The sequence below is a fragment of the Hylaeus volcanicus genome, chromosome 1, assembly GCF_026283585.1.
Source record: "Hylaeus volcanicus isolate JK05 chromosome 1, UHH_iyHylVolc1.0_haploid, whole genome shotgun sequence".
Taxonomy (NCBI): domain Eukaryota; kingdom Metazoa; phylum Arthropoda; class Insecta; order Hymenoptera; family Colletidae; genus Hylaeus; species Hylaeus volcanicus.
Genome location: NC_071976.1, coordinates 7,136,324 through 7,142,607, shown reverse-complemented (window position 1 = coordinate 7,142,607; position 6,284 = coordinate 7,136,324). Strand labels below are relative to the sequence as shown.

General features: G+C 36.0%; 1 protein-coding gene across 1 annotated transcript in view; it reads right to left on the bottom strand.

Moving 5' to 3' along the window:
• Positions 1–6,284, bottom strand: part of LOC128877364 (dual specificity tyrosine-phosphorylation-regulated kinase 2-like) — a 404,332-nt gene that overhangs the window by 91,651 nt on the left and 306,397 nt on the right. The gene's annotated exons all lie outside the window — the stretch shown is intronic.

Here is a 6,284-nt window from a genome sequence, read left to right as displayed (position 1 = left end):
TGAATATTTGTTAAGATTCTCCACAGCAAAGATGAAATCTAGTGGAATAAGTATTTCTCGATAAATCTACAAGAGAATTTGTTCCCCAAGAGCTCGAAAACATTCAAGTCCAAAGCAGGAAGACAACACACACAGGAAATGCAAGAAAAAGGTGTTATAGGATCTGTGGGATCTACGTACGGCTTAAATAAATTGAATTGAACACAAAGCAAAGGGTAACGACGTTTTGTACTCCACTTTGTTATCGACGCCACGTGTACTTCAAATCAATTTAATACAGAATATGATACTTGACTATTTTTCACGAGGATTTTATCGCGTGCAATATACCCATGCAGTTACGACGCAATGCGTTCCACGTTCTCAGCGCGATAACGAACGAGTTATCGCGCTTTTCTTCGTGGATCGATTTATTTATCTGGCTGCTGGGTAATGACGGTGGATTCACTCGAGAGAAGACGAGACTCATGTGCAGTGGGAGTCGCATGTGGACCGTGCACGTGCATGCACGTGTCGCGCGGTCGTTGGATTTTTCGTCACTTTAGGAAGGTTCCCCTGGTTTCTATTCCCACACACCCATCGTGTACCTTCTCTCCCGCAGCAGTGACATTGAATTAAAACCACTCGCCGCGCTGTGTGTCTACTTATATTTAGAACGTGAATGCACCATGGAACACATGAGAGGGACGATTTCGCTTCGAGGGAGTCACGTTGCACTGTGTGTCGCTTAAGGAGGGAAACTGCATCAGGAGGACGAGTACTAAGTGTTCCTTGAAATATTTTTGTTTTAATAGAGAAGAATTTGTGTAATGTTTTTATTAGTTTCAGAATATTTTAAGTACGTTTTAAAGTACATTTGGAAATTTCTCCGATTCATTTCACAGAGGAATCATTGAGTTATTGCGCGTCTTTTTGTTAAACGACATTTTTCAATATATGCGAATGATAACTCAAGAGCTTCTTGACCGATTGTTATATATATATATTTGACATATTTTCTAATGAATTTCGAGAAATTAAGTAAAAATTGTAAACAGATACTGATTTGTAACTTTTGTCCCTACGTATTCGAATTTCAATAGTAAAAGTTGGAAAAATATTGTTATTAAATAAGAAATAGTCGGGCCAATTTTGATAAATAAAACTATATATTTTTGTATGCATTAAGAGATGTACTTTTATATTCTCTTCAAAAGGGTATCAAGAATCAAAAATTGATTTGTTTGGACGTTATGAATCTGATCTCTAACCTCTATACAGGGTGCAGCAGAAATAACTCCCACATTTTAAAAAACGATCGAAAAAACATGGTACGAGATGACACCAGATACTTTTGAAAATTCGGCGGATTTAAGTCCATGTGTCCTTTTTCTGTGGAGATACCTCAAGGCCGAGGTTTTCAAACATCGTCCTTGGTCATAAAGAAGGCCATCCAAGAGGAAATTGAAAGAATTTTCCCCGAAATGCTAGCGAGAGTGATGGAAAACTTTCAAGAACGACGGTCGATACACGACCAAATGTGTATCGCCCGTAAAGGCTACCATTTGGACGACATAATTTTTAAAACATAAAATAAAAAAAAACTTTTTTATATCTAGATTTAAGAAATAAAAAGTTTCTGGTGTTATCTTGTACCACTTTTTTCCAATCGTTTTTTAAAATGTGAGAGTTATTTCTGCCGCACCCTAATTACGTGGTAATTAGACTGTGCGTCGCTTGGAAAGTTAGACGATACGTACCGATTCTCAGACCGATATCGGCTAATGAAAGTTATTGTTGCACCATTGATAAGAATAGATCTATTTTTACGGCTCGTGATTCGTTCCTGTAATGCAGCACGAGTACATGATTATTATGTAAATTAAACGTTTATATTCCGAGCGAGAGTGTATCTCCTCGAACGGAATCGAACGCGCATTTTTACGAATGAGAAACGAAGACAATCGGCTTTGTCTAGGGAAGGCAGATGTTGATAGCGTCGTGTCTGTCCAGTTGACGCATAGGAATCTCGCGCGTGCTTGCGGTTATCAATATAAAGCTGGCAAACTTTCTCCGCGGTAGTTCATTAGGTGTAGATATTAATTCTGTGCCTTTGTATTCGGTCATTTGTAATTGCAGTTCAAGTAAAAATATTTATCATTTTGTTGCGTTATACTGTCAACCTTCTAAGTTTTCAATATGATCTCATATAGATTACAATGTATCTATACATAACTGAAGTTTCAACCTGATGGCCATTATAATGAAACAGATCTAGATCTAGATCTAGATTGATTCAAACATTTAGTTTAGAACTATATGTGCCCTCTTGGAATGTGACCGATGAAAAATTAAAACTTGTATGATTTTTCTTTATAAATAAATGACAAGTTTATCTTAGAAGGGTGCAGAATTAATTTCTACACCAGATAGAACACAATCCTGGCAAAAAGTCTAACGTACCACGCAAAATTACTTGCTATACACGACGATGGTCGTTTCTTATAATATTCTTTCCTATTAATCCTTTGTGTGTAGTATGCCATTTAACATTACAGCAAAATTAAGTAAACGACTTTATTTTATAAGTAAAGAATCCACCTGCATCAGACGAAAAACGATAAATTTGTTCTTATCATGAAAATTTCTCTTGATTCTATTCGAACGAAAATATTTCAAGATATACGAAGAATAAAACAAATATGGCAACACTTGAAGTGGTCAATGCACGAAACCACATGGTAGTTATCAACCTGATAAAATGTATCTTCTTTTTTGTGATAAACAAGTTACTACAAGATATCTTAGAAAGGTTTCTGAAAGCCATTGACACTAACGCGCATGTATGCGCTTTGGCGATAGTGGCCAAGCAAAATGTACGCATTATGTGAGTTATAATGATGCAAACGGGTTAAACGCCGTGCAAAGAACGAGACAATGCACCCCACGTCCGTGAAATTCCCAATAATTGCAACAAGTTTGGATAACAACTTGGAGAGTTGTCTGTACAACGTACGGCTCGCTGGTTCTTCTCTTCCCAACTGGACTGGTCTGTTAAGGTATACTTTATCGAAGGGGAACGGCCAACAACACGGTGACACTTTTCTTGGTACGGCTGCCCGGTTTTACGCTGTAAACGCGAGCCTCCATTGTCCGTTTGTCAATACGGAGTACCGTATGTGCGCCAGTGCGAGCAGTCTGCGCATTCGTTGCACGTATGACTCCTTTGTATGCTACAGAATCTTGTAACGCTAACTTCAAAATTTATTTGAAATAAACAAATATATTACCCCACGACGACCTACGTTATTCAATAATTTCTAAATTTATTTCAAAGAGTTCCATCCTAGACATGAAATGAAAATAAGAAATAACTTGTTGAAATCATTTAGGCTGAATGATCGTTTTCAATTCAGTTATTCGAAAATAAAAATAATCTGAATTCGTTTGGTATAGCAATTGATGTGACAAACGAATTATTTCAAATGTAAGGAAGGAAATAATCCTTCAAATAATTGTAATTTCTCGATATCATTTTGGAGAACAATTTCACAACTATTACAAATACTTATAAAATAAAATAAAATGTTGTTTGACATAATAAATTAAATAATTGCGTTTCGAATGTGATCGTAGGTAAGAAAATAACTTCGAAATAAAATAACGTATTACTGGAACTAATATTCAGAAGATGAGTAATGTTTTATTCGCCACTTTAATAAACAAAAATCCGTATCTGCGTTACGGAACGAAATATTTTACAACGAATATCTATTACATGAAATATTATTTCAAAAGTGCCAAGGATTGCACCGTATACTTTGTTTCTCAAATAAAAAACAAAATCGTAAAACTTCTCTTCAAAAACTCTTTGTAATTAATACATGAATGAAATTAATACTCAACGAAACGTTTGGAAAGTCCGTAGAAAATAATCATGTTTCGCCAAGCAACAATGAAACCGTGAATAGAAAACGTCGCAGAGTTGGAACGAGTCTGAGAACTAGAAACAAGTTTCCAAAATTCGTGGAATCCTTTCCCACGTAACCGCCAGTTTCCTCGCAAAGCTGCGTGCGTTGACCAGCTCGGTTCATTGGTCGAGTGGAACGAACCAACGATCGTTTCGAACAAAAATAAAAAAAGAGAATCCCATCCCCGGCTGCGTGCACGCGTGGCGTGGCCGTTGGGGCACATGACAGGGTGAATAAAGGGAAGGTCTGGCCACGGTGTCTGGAGATGTTTGTGCCTCATTAACGTTAACCTCATTCGACGCGAATGCAGATGCATACACGAGCCGGGTGGCGTCTGCCCAGGAGTCTCACGCTCGTCTACTCGTAACATGTACATATGCCCACGTGCAAGGATTACACGTGTGCGTGGATGATACAAGCAAGTCGTGTTTTGATGAACGCGATCGCGATGATGCCATCCGCACAGAGCGTTATTGTCGTGTTTTTAGAAGCGAAAGGTTAAGTGAAATTTGTTTCAGAACGCGGAAATGGTTCATGTTGTTAATTTTGGTTACTGGATGGTTGGTTACGGGATGAATCACCGAGAATAACGGTTATTTTTGCTTTAGATACGTTTATTCGAAGTCCGCCCAACCGATCGTCGATGGACTGACGAGAAACAAATTGAATACGCGAAATGCGTCAAGGAATTTAATCGCGACGTATATTCCATAGGGCTGTGTATGCTTTCGATCGTGCGTTGGAAAATATTATATTTCATTCTGTAATGCAGACAGGGATTTTTGTTTATAAAGTGATGGTTCTAAAAGAGAATCTCCGAGTATACAATTCTTGAAATAAACTGTTTGTGTTGCATATTATTTTGAGAATTATTTTCCTAAAATAAGTGGATACTATTTTTAGTTTCAACTAACTGTATTAAAAATAATACCCCAAAATTAATTATTTCAAACAGTTATTCCTTATTTCCATTTCAATTAAAATTTACGCAGACCTTGTACACTAGAACACATCACTCTGGCATATTTTAATGTAAAACTACTATATATATATCATAAATATTTATGAATTTCATAAAGGGGTTGGATTAATTTTCTCATAGAAATTCTACCATCGATCTTTAAAATTTTTCAAATTCTCATTATTGACCCCAGATGTGGGGGATCAATGACATTGACTCGGTTAGTCACGTGGCTTTGTTTACCCACAGTCCTTTCATTTGAACGCGGTTTAATCATATCCCACTCACACGACAAGAATTATTACATGAGAAAATATGTATGTACACTTCTATTCAATGTAAATAGCTAACGTTTACATACGTTAATTAAGGTATTATATGATTTAATTTTATTGTGTATAATCTAGCTTTTAAAATTTTGTCGAGACGAGGGTGCCTTTATGAATTATTTTTTAAACGTTGATTCACTAACTGTTATATCCAATGTAATTTTTTAATACATATGTGTATTATATTTCATATATAAACTGAAAAAAAATGACATATATCAACACAATTGTAGAAATAATCTACATTTCATACATATTTTTTCATTTAATACTAACCTCGTTCCATTTACAACAAAACGGACCAATGAAAGAAACAACCATAACCACGTTCACGTAGAATAACATTCAACCAACGAGCGACAAGAATGTTTACATTTTCAACCGTTTCAACGATAACTTAATATCCCGCAATCATGCTCGTTAACTATATTAGGCGAACTTGTGTAAGCCTTCGCTTCACACATTGCACTGATTGTACATTTACAAGCGCCCACGGTATTCAAAGTCTAAGTCCTTCGAATTCTACACTACAAATGTTCCACGACTAGATCTATACAATGTGCTTGATAGAACGAGTACAATTGTATCGACAAATGTAATAAATAGACTGCGGATCTTTATGCAAAATAAAATATTCGCGAACGTCCCTATAAGAATTCAACCTAAATAGGAATTTCATTTATTCTGCAAATGTTATAACTTGAACTTTACTTTCAATCTTTTTTATATTCCTGCATATTGTTTGCATTTTGTAGTTTCTTGCACATTCAAATTTTCTATAAATGCATAAAGATCCGCAGTCTAGTAATAAGTAATAACGCTTGTGAACTTCCAAGATATCCAAAGTCTAAATCCTTCGAGTGCTAATATATAAATGTCCCACGATTTGTACAAAATGTGCTCGATATAATGGGCGTGAGTGCACTAAAAAATGTAGTAAAGAATAACGTTTGTGATTTTCGAAGATGTTCAAAGTCTAAATCCTTCGAGTGCTAATATATAAATGTTCCACGATTTGTACAAAATGTGCTGGATATAATGGGC